Source organism: Notamacropus eugenii, chromosome 2 (assembly GCF_028372415.1).
Source record: "Notamacropus eugenii isolate mMacEug1 chromosome 2, mMacEug1.pri_v2, whole genome shotgun sequence".
Classification (NCBI taxonomy): Eukaryota; Metazoa; Chordata; class Mammalia; order Diprotodontia; family Macropodidae; genus Notamacropus; species Notamacropus eugenii.
This window is the reverse complement of record NC_092873.1, coordinates 312,999,743-313,011,578: the sequence shown is the minus strand read 5'-3', so window position 1 is coordinate 313,011,578 and position 11,836 is coordinate 312,999,743. Positions and strand designations below refer to the sequence as shown.

The following is an 11,836-nucleotide window of genomic DNA, read 5'->3' as shown; positions in this document are numbered from 1 at the left end:
TCAGATGAAGCACCATATATTCTGCTCCAATCTTTTTAACTTTACCTTATGTGTATCTCCCTTTTCAAATGTGTTTCTTGAAAACGACAGATTGTTGGATTATGATTTTTAATCCATTGTGATATCCTTCTCCATTTTATGGGAGAGTTCATCCCATTCACATTCACAATTATGATTGCTATTTGTCTTTCTCTCCATTCTCTTTCCCCTCGTTTAAGCTTTTGGTTCTTCCTTCTCTCTTCCCCCCCCACAATAGAGTTTTCATTTTTGACCACCACCTCCCTCAGTTTTCCCTCCCTTCTTTCAGCCCTCTCCCTTTTACTCCCCTTTTCCCTTAACATGTCTTCTCTCCCTTTTACCCTAAACTCCCATTTCTTTCCTACTTCTCCCATACTGCCTGTACAGCTAGTTAGATTTCTGCATGTAACTGAGTTTGTTGTTCCCTCCTTCAACCAAATCAGCTGAGAGTTAAATCTCAAACAATGCTTATCTCCCTCCCCTCTTTCCCTCTAATGTAATCTATTTTTGTATCTCTTAATGTGATGTAATTTACCTTTTTCTGCCTCCTCCTTTTCACATCTCCCATTACAATCCCTTTGCATTGTTAAAACCCATTTTTATCATCACATCATTTACTTTGTACCCATTCCCTGTATCTATGTGTATCCCTTTTAGATAACATAATTAATATACAATTATCAAGATTAACAAGCATCATCTTCCCTTACAGGGATGTAAACAGTTTGCCCATATTGAATAACAAGTTTTTTCCCATTTACCTTTTTGTGGCACTCTTGTGACTTGTGTTTGAAGATAGAATTTTCTATTGAACTCTGGCCTTTTCATCAGGAAGGTCTGGAAATTCCTTATTTCACTGAATTCCATCTCCTTATCTGAAATATTATGCTCAATTTTAGTGGGTAATTCATCCTTGGTTGTAGTCCCAGCTCCTTTGCCTTATGCAATATCATATTCCAATCCCTCTATCTTTTAATGTAGATGCTTCAAGGTCCTCTGTGATCCTAACTGTAGCTCCTCAATATTTGAATACTTTCTTTCTGGCTGCCTGAAATATTTTCTCCTTCACTTGATAAGTTCTGGAATTTGGCAACAATATTCCTTGGTGTTTTTAGTTTGGGATCCTTTTCAGGAGGTTAACGGTGGATTCCTTCAATAACTATTTTGTCCTCTGGACGTAGGACTTCTGGGACATTTTCCTTGATAGTTTCTTGGAAGATATTGTCCAGGATCTTTTTTTTCACCACGGCTTTCTGGTAGACCAATAATTCTTACATTTTCTCTCCTCGATTTGTTTTCCAGGTCAGTTGTTTTTCCCATTAGATATTTTACATTTTCTTCTCTTTTCATTCTTTAGATTCTGTTTGACTGATTCTTGATGTGTCACAGTGTCATTAGCTTCTACTTGCCGAATTCTAATTTTGTTTATTTATTTATTTTCAGTGTTCCACAATCACTACCATACAACCTAGATTTTTTCCTTCCCTCCCTCCTCCCCCACCTCTCTCCTCTCTCTCCAAGAGGGCATACAGTTTTATATAGGTTCTACACATATATTCCTATTTAATAAATTTTCACCATAGTCATGGTTTAATAGTCATTAAAATGAATGAGAGAACTCATGTAACAAACCAAAACATAGTACAAAAAAAAATGATCTGCTCCAATCAGCAATTGAATTCCACAATTCTGTCTCTGGATGTGGAAGGCATTTTGCCATCAAAGACCACTGGGAATTTTTTAAGTCCTTGCATTCAATGAAGTTCTAAGTCTGCCAGAAAAAATCTTTGCACATTGCGGTTGTTGCTGTGTACAAAGTTCTCCTGGTTCTGATCCTTTCCTCAGCATCAGATCATATAAGTTTTCCAAGCCTCTCTCAAGTCTTGATGTTCATAATTTCTTATAGCACAATAGTATTCCACTGCTTTCATATACAGTAATTTATTCAGCCATTCTCCAATTGATGGGCGTCCCCTTGATTTCCAGTTTTAGGCTACCACAAAACATGCTGCTATAAATATTTTTGTACAGTGGGACCCTTTCCCATTTTTCTGTTTTCTTGGGGATACAGTCGTAAAAGTAGTATTTCTGAGACAAAGGGAACAGAGGACTGTGATAGAAGAGAGGGCAGATTGGGGGAAGGATAAGCAGAATGCACAGTGTTTTGGGATGGGTGAGGGGTGAGTTGGGGAGCAAATTTGGAACTCACAATTTTGTGGAAATTAATGTTGAAAACTAAAAAGAAATAAACACTTGAAATAAATAAATCAATAAATCAATGATTGATTGAATGAATGAATAGATAAACAAATAAATAAATAAATAAATGCTGCTGCCTAGCCGGTGCTGAGCTGGCTGGTGTGAGAGTGCAGAGGCCAGGTCAAATCTTTCCAGATTTCCCAGGAGTTACCATGGAGCTAGCTGCGTTAATTATGGGGGAGGAGTAGTCTGGCCACAGGAGCTCTTCTCTGTTGAACTAGAGCATAGGTAAGCTCAGAGGTAGGTGAACCTGTCTGCACTAACTTCTTCCCTATTCCCCTGGGGTGCTTAGGCATGGCTGGCTTCTTGGTGTTGTTCTTTGTGTTCTCCAACCCCCTGGGGTTCCAGATCTCCTTCTTGTTCACTGAGGAGGGGCTGTCTCAGACATCCCAGGTTCTACGCTGGTCCCTTTCAGTCACAGCAAGAGAGACCACTCTCCCCTTTGCACTTTTGCTAGCCTCATGGGTAAGAGACTGTTTGCTGCTTAGGCTGATCCCACTGTTCCAGGATTTTACCTGGGGAAATATTTTATGGGTTTTTCCAGGTCAACAAGGGGAGGAATAAAGTATTTATCAATCATTTTGCCATCTTGGTTCTGGGAAGTTCAAGTAGGTGACTTACAGTAATTAATCTGTGAGGTGATAGTCACAGGAGTGACTGCTGCCAGGGGCCCTGTACTTCTCTCTAACTGAGTTCCACTGGATTCCTTTCCTGGGCTGATATGTTTAAGAATTCGAACTGCTCCTTCAGTTTCAGTTTGGATACTCCACTATGGTGTGGTCTGTGCTGGTGCAGCATGTGCACTCTGTGCTCCCTCAGCCCCATGTAACAGATCCTTCCTGTCTAACTTCCCGGCTGTCCTATGCTGGAAATCTATCACAATCTGTCTCCTAGTGGATTCTGCCACTCTCAGATTTATTCAGATTCTCTTTTTAGAGTTATCTGAAGGAATTTATGGTAAAGTTTAGGATGAGTACATGCTCTCACTCACTCATCTTGTTGCTACATCCCTGAAATTGTATTAAAAAGCAGCAATCATCAAAACCACTTGGTACTGGTTAAGAAATAGACAGGTAGATCTGTGGAATAGGTTAGGTACACAAGGCACATAATCAGTGATTATAGTAGCCTATTGTCTGAGAAACCCAAGGACTCCAGTTTCTGGAACAAGAACTTACTGTTTGCCAAACTTGCTGAGAAAAGGGGAAAAATAGTGTGGCAGAAATTGGGCATAGTCCAATGCCTGACACCACATACCAGAAAAAGTCCAAATGGGTACACGATCAAGGTATAAAGGCTGGTATTATAAAAAAAAATCGGGGAGCAAGGAATAGATTATTCGTCAATTTAAGGAGAATGGAGAAATTTGTGACTGATAGAGAATACTATAAAATGGAAAGTGGATAATTTTGATTACCTTAAATTTATAAGGTTTTGCACAGACATAGCCAATGCAACCAAATTAGGAGGGAAGCAGTAAACTGGGAGTTTTTACAACTAGTGTCTGTGATAAAGGCCTCATTTCTAAAATATAGAGAAAACTGGGTCAAATTGAGAAGAATAGAAGTCATTTACCAGTTAATGCATGGTCAAAGGATATGAACAGGCAGTTTCTAGAGGAAGAAATTAAAGTTATCTGTAGTCATATGAAAAATGCTCTAAATCACTTGATTAGAGAGATGCAAATCAAAACAACCTCATGTAGCCCTCTGCTGATGAATTAAGATGTTAGCAATGTGCACCTGGCACTAATAGCTTGACCTTTGGACCCCACCAAAGAGAGATAACGGACCTGGCACCGGCGCACTCACTCAGGCTTAATTTTTCTCGTTGGGCGTGTGTGCATGACCCTCGCATCTATCGCGGGCACACGCACGCGCACTTCCCTCCAAACGTCTCCAGGATCGATTCCTTTCTGACTGTTGCCCTGTTCGGACGCAGTTTCTTTGGAGTCTCTGACTTTTGAAGTTTTTTGGAGAGGAGGCGAGCGCCCAGAGAAGGCTGAGTGACCCAAGGAGAACTCTTCATGAGTTCTTCCGACCATCTCTGAAACCCGCCCCCAGGATGAAGATTTTCAAAATGTTTCGAAGGAGAGGGCGCTCTCCACCTCGCTCCTCCTTCTCCTCCAGGAGGGACAGCGGGGTCCGACCGTTCGGCCCAGGTGCCGGCTATGTCATCATAGTGAAGGACCTCGGGAAGATCCATAAAGCTGCCTCCCTGGGGGATGTGGAGAAGCTGCAGCACCTGCTGCTGCGCGGCCAAGCAAGAGTGGACGATGTGGATAAAGACAAGAGGTGAGAGGGGGGTGACGGACAGAGAAGGGAAGGTCCCCCCGCCCCCAGGAACAGCCTAAGTCACTCCCCCTCCCCCCTCCCTCCACGTGGGTGCGTGTGCCTGGGCTAACCCTTGGAGAAGCTCTTCCCTTCAGCACCTGGGACAGGGCAGGGGCAGGCTCTGCCTCCTGGAGATTGGATCCCAAGCTGGCCCCTCACCCTCCTGCCTGCCCATTTTTATGGAAGGGAAACGCCTTGATTTCTCTTTCAGCCACCGTCCAGCTGATTTCCTCTTCCTCAGTGGCGAGGTGCTCTCTTCTAGTGAAATGGTGTTTGGATTGGGCCATCACATGCGGTAGTAAGAAGTAATGCACGTTGTAGATTTCCTCGGGTGACAGTGGTGGCCACTTACATTTATTTTGGCGGTGATTTAGACTTCAGGCATAGTAAGAGCAATGCGTTTTATTTTAGAACTGTAGTACCTAATAATAGTACAATTTTGATTTTTGTAAATCTCCAGCAGTCACATAGCTCTCTCATTTCCGTAGGACACCTCTACACCTGGCCTCTGCAAATGGCTATCCAGATGTTGTGTCTCTCTTAGTGGAGAGAAAATGCGAACTAAACCTGCGTGACAAGCACCATCAGACATCTTTAATCAAGGTATGTACTAGTTAACCGTGCTGGTCTACACAAAGCGTTTTGATTAAGAAAATGTGCTATACTAACTAAATATCACTGATGATATTTTAGTATACTAATTTTTTTAGAGTATTTTTATTGTCTCTTTCTCTACATTCCATTGACAGGCAGTGCAGTGTCAGCAGGAGGAGTGTGCAAGTGTCCTGCTGGAGCACGGTGCAGACCCTAGTCTTCTGGATACCCACCACAACACTGCACTTCACTATGCTGCCTCTGGACATAACATAAAGATAGCAGCAAAGCTGCTTAGATATCAAATAGACATGGAAGCAAAAAACAAGGTAGAAGCCCACCTCTTGTGTGATAAAGTATTTTATGAGCTAAAATGTGTAAACCAGGCATTGTCCAATTCACATATTTATAGGTCATTCATTCTTGGAAGCATTTCTTTCATGCAAATATCTTAAAATCATTCTGTAGTCAGAGTTCATTGGCCTTTGGAATTTTCTGATGGGAAGAGGGAATAGAGGAGGAAATTTCATTTACTTCATTAGGACCTCCTAATGAGGAACTTCCCTCTACTGCTTTAGACCAGGTCCTGCTCTAAGATTTAATCTTAGAGTAGGGATTCTTAACCTGGGATCCATTAATTAAAAAAAAAAAAATCAACATTTATGGTATAGTTATTTCAATGTCATTGGCTTCCTTTGCATTCTCTATATTTTAGGTATTTAAAAGCATTATTCTGAAAAGGTGTGCATGACACAAAAAAGATTATGAAAACTTGACTTAGGGAGTGTTCTGGAATGCTGAAATGTCAAGTGACTTCCCAGGGTCACCCAGACACTATAAGTGTGCCAGCAGCAGGCCTTGTATCTAGGTTTTACTGACTTTGAGTTTAGCTCTCTATTCATTCCATCACAGCTGTCTCTCTAGAATTTTCTTTGCATGCTTTATTAGGTCTGCTCCCCAGAATGCAAAGGTTCCATTAAATATTTGTCTGCAATACTTTTCTACATATAGGCCTTTACTTATGATAACACAATGTTAATTTGTCATGTAGAAATTCCATAATGTTTTTAAAAATAATCTTTTAAAATTTGTTCCTATGAAACATAAAACTGCAAAGACAGAATTTTTACAAGAACAAATTCTTAGGTATATCTAGGGTTTTTTTTTTTTTCTGTTTCCTAAACACTATACCATTTCCTTCCTAGAGTTACTGAATAATTCCTGATTTTTTAAGAAAAGGTTTAATTCTTAGTCACTACAATTCAAGAGAGAAAATAAAAAAAACAAAGTATACATTAGGAGGGTTGTGAAGGGAGAGAAAATATCAAAAGAATGACTTGCTTCCCAGTTTTATCACCTCAAGGCAAGATTTTCTTGAGTTTTTGAGGCTGGTTGTACACACTTCAGGGGAATGTGTGAAGAGAGCTAGACAACTTTAAAACTGACCTGAGTATAGTTTTAGCTTGGCAGAATACTGGGGAAATAAGGTTGGCTGCGTGCATACAATAACTGATCATGACATGAAGACAGCAAGAAAGGAAGATACTTCTAAAACAATATGAAAGTCTTACAAATTCTGGCTTTCTATCTCCTGATCACAAATTACTAGCTGGAAGAAATCCCACAGGCTATCTAGTTTCATTTGGTCATTTACATATGAGGAAACTAAGCCCCAAAGAAGTGAAATAATTTACTTCTGGTCACACGGAAATTAACTAACAGAAGCAGGCTTTATGCCCTGCTCTCATTCCAAAGTTCCATTGTAGCTTACTTCCTTAGCATGTCATTAGCAAGTTCACAGGATGTTCACAAAATGCTTTCAACTGAATTGAATCATATAAATAATTCTTGTGTACTGTAACACCATCTTTAATATGATTTTTCAGGAAGGCTATACACCACTTTTGCTTGCAGTTAAAGAAAATAACCAAGATATGGTAGATCTTTTCTTGAAGAATGGAGCAAATGGGAATACCTCAGATAGGCTTGACAGGTACAGTAATTAAAGCTTTAAAGAATAAAAGAGATAACAGTTTCTAGAGGAATAAGAACAACTTCAATCAGGGAACTCTTAGTGAACCACAATAGTTGAAATTGATCATCATTGGGAAAGGGTGAAAATGTCCACAAACATCAACTCTGAAAAGAACTAGTATTTATGCTTCTGCCACAGAGAAAGCCATTCATGTGGGCGTGCCATCCATCGTCCATTGGTGATTTCTTTTTGCAGGTTTCGCTATTTGATTTTAAGTAACTTAAGATCATCACATAGTAGTTTTGAGCACTCGTGATACAATTGATTCTCTACATGAAATAATCTTCATGTCACCCATGAAAATTGATGTGTGTACTCTTTGCTCCTTCTTCCTTTGATTGTCCTTAAGAATATGTGTGTTGTCAAATACAAATCAATATAAGAATAATATGAAGGCCTTTGATGGACCTGTGATCTTATCATTGTAGATACTTATGCCACTGGTTCAGATTTTAGTCCTTCCATGCTTTCTTATCCTACATGACTTTTGTCCTCATTCCATAAAATCCTCACAGAGGAATTTATTTATATTTAGTTTTCAATGTTCCCTTTTTTCAGATTCTGAGTTCAAAATTGTTCTCCTTCCAGGGCCTCCCCCTTTCCCAGGCTGGTATGCAAACTGATGTAGGCTGTACATATACAATCATATTAAATCCATTTCTGCATTAGTCATGTTGTGACAGAATTATTAGAATAAAAGAGGAAAACCAGGAGACAGAAAAAGCCAAAAAAGAGAGAGAGAAAACAGTATGCTTCAAACTCCATTTAGACTCCATAATTCTTTCTCTGAATGTGGATAACATTTTCTGTCATGAGTCTTTTTTTCCAGTTTTCCCAACAGTTTTTGTCAAATAGTGAATTCTTATCTCAGAAGCTGTAGTCTTTGGATTTTTCATACAGTAGATTACTGTAGTCATTGACCATGCTTCTTGGATACCTGACATATTCCATTGATCCACTACTCTGTTTCTCAGCATGTCTCAAGTAGTTTTGATGATTGCTGCTTTATACAATACAGTTTTAGATCTGGTAGAGATAGGCCACCTTCACTTGTATTATTTTTCATTAATCCCCTTGATATTCTGGACCTTTTGTTCTTTCACATGAATTTCATTTTTTATTTCTATAAAATAATTTTTGGTAGTTTGATTGGTATGGTACTGAATAAGTAAATTAGTTTTGGTAGCATTGTCATTTTATTATGTTAGCTTGGTCTATCCTTAAGGAACTGACATTTTTCTATTTATGTATACCTGACTTGATTTGTGTGAAAAGTGTTTTGTAATTGTGTTCATTGTTGGTTAGTTTGTATTGGAAGGTAGACTCCCAAATATTTTATATTGTCATAATTCTCTTGTATCACTCATTTCTTTTCCCACTTTTCCTTGTACCTTTCTTCTATGATTTTTAAGTTCCTTTCTGAGCTCTTCCATGAGCTCTCTCTGGATTTGAGACCACTTCTCTTTTTTCTTTAGGATTTTGCCTATAGGTGTTTAGACATCATTCTCCTTCTGTGAATTTTTTCTCCACTGTCCCTGTGACTACAATAGCTTTCTATGATGAGTTTTTTTTCAATTGTTTTTCACTCATCTTTTTTTCTTTTTCTTTCTTTTCTAATTGAGCTCTGTTCACAATGTGGAAAGGGCACTGTTTCAGGATTCTTGTGGGAGGGTCTACTGTCCCTGGCTGTTTACCTGGTGCTGCACTGTTTTGCTTAGGCCCATGGGGAAGCCTCTTGTCTGGTGCTGTGCTATGGGAGTGCTAGTGGGGATGACTGGCACTGCTATAGGCACTGCTATAGAGGACTGGCAGCTTACCTGATTCTGTCCTGGGATTCTAGTGCTGATGTTTGTCATGTGCTATGGCTGGTAGAGTGTTGTAGCATGTCCCTTGGGATTCACTGAAGCACTTGGCATTGTGACCACTGGTGGCTGCCTGTTTGCTTAATCACCTGTAGGGATGGAGCCTTCCTGTTTGCCTGCGTCTAAGCTGAGGCATGTAGGTTCTCAGAACTGGAGTCTGCCCACTCCCCTGGCTATTCTGAGGCACATGGGTAGTCTTGCTGTTGGATTGGCCTATTCCACCATACTGGGGCTCTCGATCTACCACTGCTTTGTTGACATGGGGCTTTCTACTAACCTGCTGGGATACTTCCTGTCCTGGACTATGCTCCCTTTTACCCAAATGAGAAAGACCTTTCCTGCCAATCTTCCAAGTTTTTGGGGCTCTAAGATTGTTCAACCCTGTACTTTTGATGGTTCTGCTGTTGCAGAATTTGTTTTGGGGCACTATTTTATGGTTGTTTAGAGGTATATATGGGAGAGTTATGGCAGTTTACTGCTGACTCCACCATCTTGGTTCCCAAAACTAAATATTATTTTTTAAAAAACAAAGCTAATACTTTTAAGCATAGGATAATATTAAATACTAAAACCAGAGTTTATGACTCCATCAGTTTCAATCTTCCTCATAATCGATTATTTCCCTCCCCCCCAGAAATAAAATTTGCTGATTCCTTTTGGATTTTTCTTATGTTTGACATTGAGATTTTGAGTCAGAGAGAAAGGTTTAAACAGAATGAACATTTCTACCTGTTAGAAAGATTTTATTAACACTTCAAAATACCTTTAAAAATATCCAGAGTTTCTCCACTGAGGATACTTTTTACACTACTTCCACCTTTAACAGAGTCAGCCTGACATATCAGTTATCACTAAATAGTGAAGGAACAGCAAATCTCTACTTGACATTACGATATAGCTACAATACTGCCTTAGGCAGAAAATCCGTGAATGAGTTAGCATACAACAAACTCAGTACTTCAGATATCTGTGTTTTCATTGTTGTAGATACTCTCTCTACTAGTACAGCTCGTAATCACACTAACTCTTAATTATCTGCCTTCATGAGTTAATGGGCCTTCCTCAGATCCAATGGTGACACCTTACTGGTGATGACCTTTTCTTCACTCACATAGGCTTGTTCATAAACATCACGTGCAAAGAGCCTCCACTTTACTTTCAAGGCTAGCAAACAAGTGAAAAGTGTGTGTAGGGTCCTTCTGAAAGTTCTTCACTTTTGTACACAAATGGCTTTGATGCACTGCCTTCTTGTCTGTCATGAAGACTTAAATTTGACAGTCCCTGCTGAAACTCTTTAGAAGACAAAAAAACACCCCTCTCATTCTTACCTTTCATTCTGGTCCTAATTGCCATTTTTCATGCTGCACATAAGCAAAAAAGGACTCACATCCCTTACTAAGTGTTCATGTTCCACAAGCATATTACCTCATATATGAGATATTCTGTCATTGAAACATATCAAGAAAAATCTAATTACTTGTGACTAGTTTAAATTCTTAAATGGGAATGGTTTCTTTGTTATTCTAGAACAGCCCTGATGATTGCTGCCAGTTGTGACCCAACAGGTATAGTCAGTCTTCTGCTTCAGTATGATATTGATCTGTCTTGCCGAGATACATTTGGATGGACAGCTGAGGATCATGCTGTTTTCAGTGGTCATTCCATGTAAGTACTAACATTATAATTCTAATTATTTTTATATAGTTGCATTTAAAGGAATTTTTCTTCCATACAACTGAGACTGCCTGGGACTTTCATAGTCATATAATATAGCAAGCATCTAGCAAGCATACTACTTAAAGGCAATAAGAAGAAACTGGACAAATGGCCAAGTTAGGTCATCTAAGTTCAGGAGGACATAAACAGGAGACAGGCTACAAAGGAAAGTCAAGTAATCTGAGATCATATTTTTCAGAAGTAATAATAATGAGGATGATAGCTGCCATTTTTATAGTTCTGTAAGGCTTTCCAATGTTTTCCATACATTTATTATTTGATCTTCACAAAAGTTCACTTCACAAAAATTTACTTATAAGGTCTGCTTTAGAGAGGCAGGGGTTTTTTTGTTTGTTTGTTTGATTGTTTTTTGATCTTTACTGACACTTCCCAATGATAGTAGACCTTAAGTTAGTTTTAGGGAAAATCTCATTACATCTTGGACACCTGCAAATGAGTGATAACTAAAAAGAATAAATCATAAATATTAATAGTCAACATTAGAATTTACAGAGAGGCAGTTTGGTACACAGGAAAGAGTGCTCTAATTGGAGCCAGAGGACCTGAGGAGAAATCATGCCTCTCACTATAGGTGTCATCCTGGACAACTGTTAACCTTTTCTGGGACTCAGTTACTTAATCTATAAAATAAAGTGATTAGAGTAAATGATCTAAAGCTCTGAATCTGTAATTCTCTATTACTGTGACTTTGAGTACATGTGTATTATGTCTACATTGAATGATTAGTTATACTCTACAGACTTTATCAAAAGAATAAAAAAAATTTTGGTGATAATCTGATTATTTAAGGTCTGAGATTTGCAGAGATTGGTGCATATAATTTTATCTCGCTTGATGTAGAAATATTATGTTTTATATTTTATTTTATAGTCATTATGAACTAATTAATCAGTACAGAAAACAGAAGGCACTTAATCAGGCCCTTTCACCCCAAATCAACAGTTTGGAGAGGGCTTCTGATCCAAAATTTACTTTGGGTGGACCTGCCAAGGATCAGG

At 39.0% G+C, this 11,836-nt stretch overlaps 1 long non-coding RNA gene across 1 annotated transcript; it reads left to right on the top strand.

Moving 5' to 3' along the window:
* The first annotated feature begins 6,801 nt into the window (after nt 1-6,801).
* LOC140527818 (uncharacterized) lies at nt 6,802-11,833 on the top strand. The gene is made up of 3 exons (XR_011974934.1): nt 6,802-7,197; nt 10,629-10,766; nt 11,709-11,833. It is a non-coding gene; the product is annotated as an uncharacterized lncRNA (long non-coding RNA).
* The last annotated feature ends 3 nt before the right edge of the window (nt 11,834-11,836 follow it).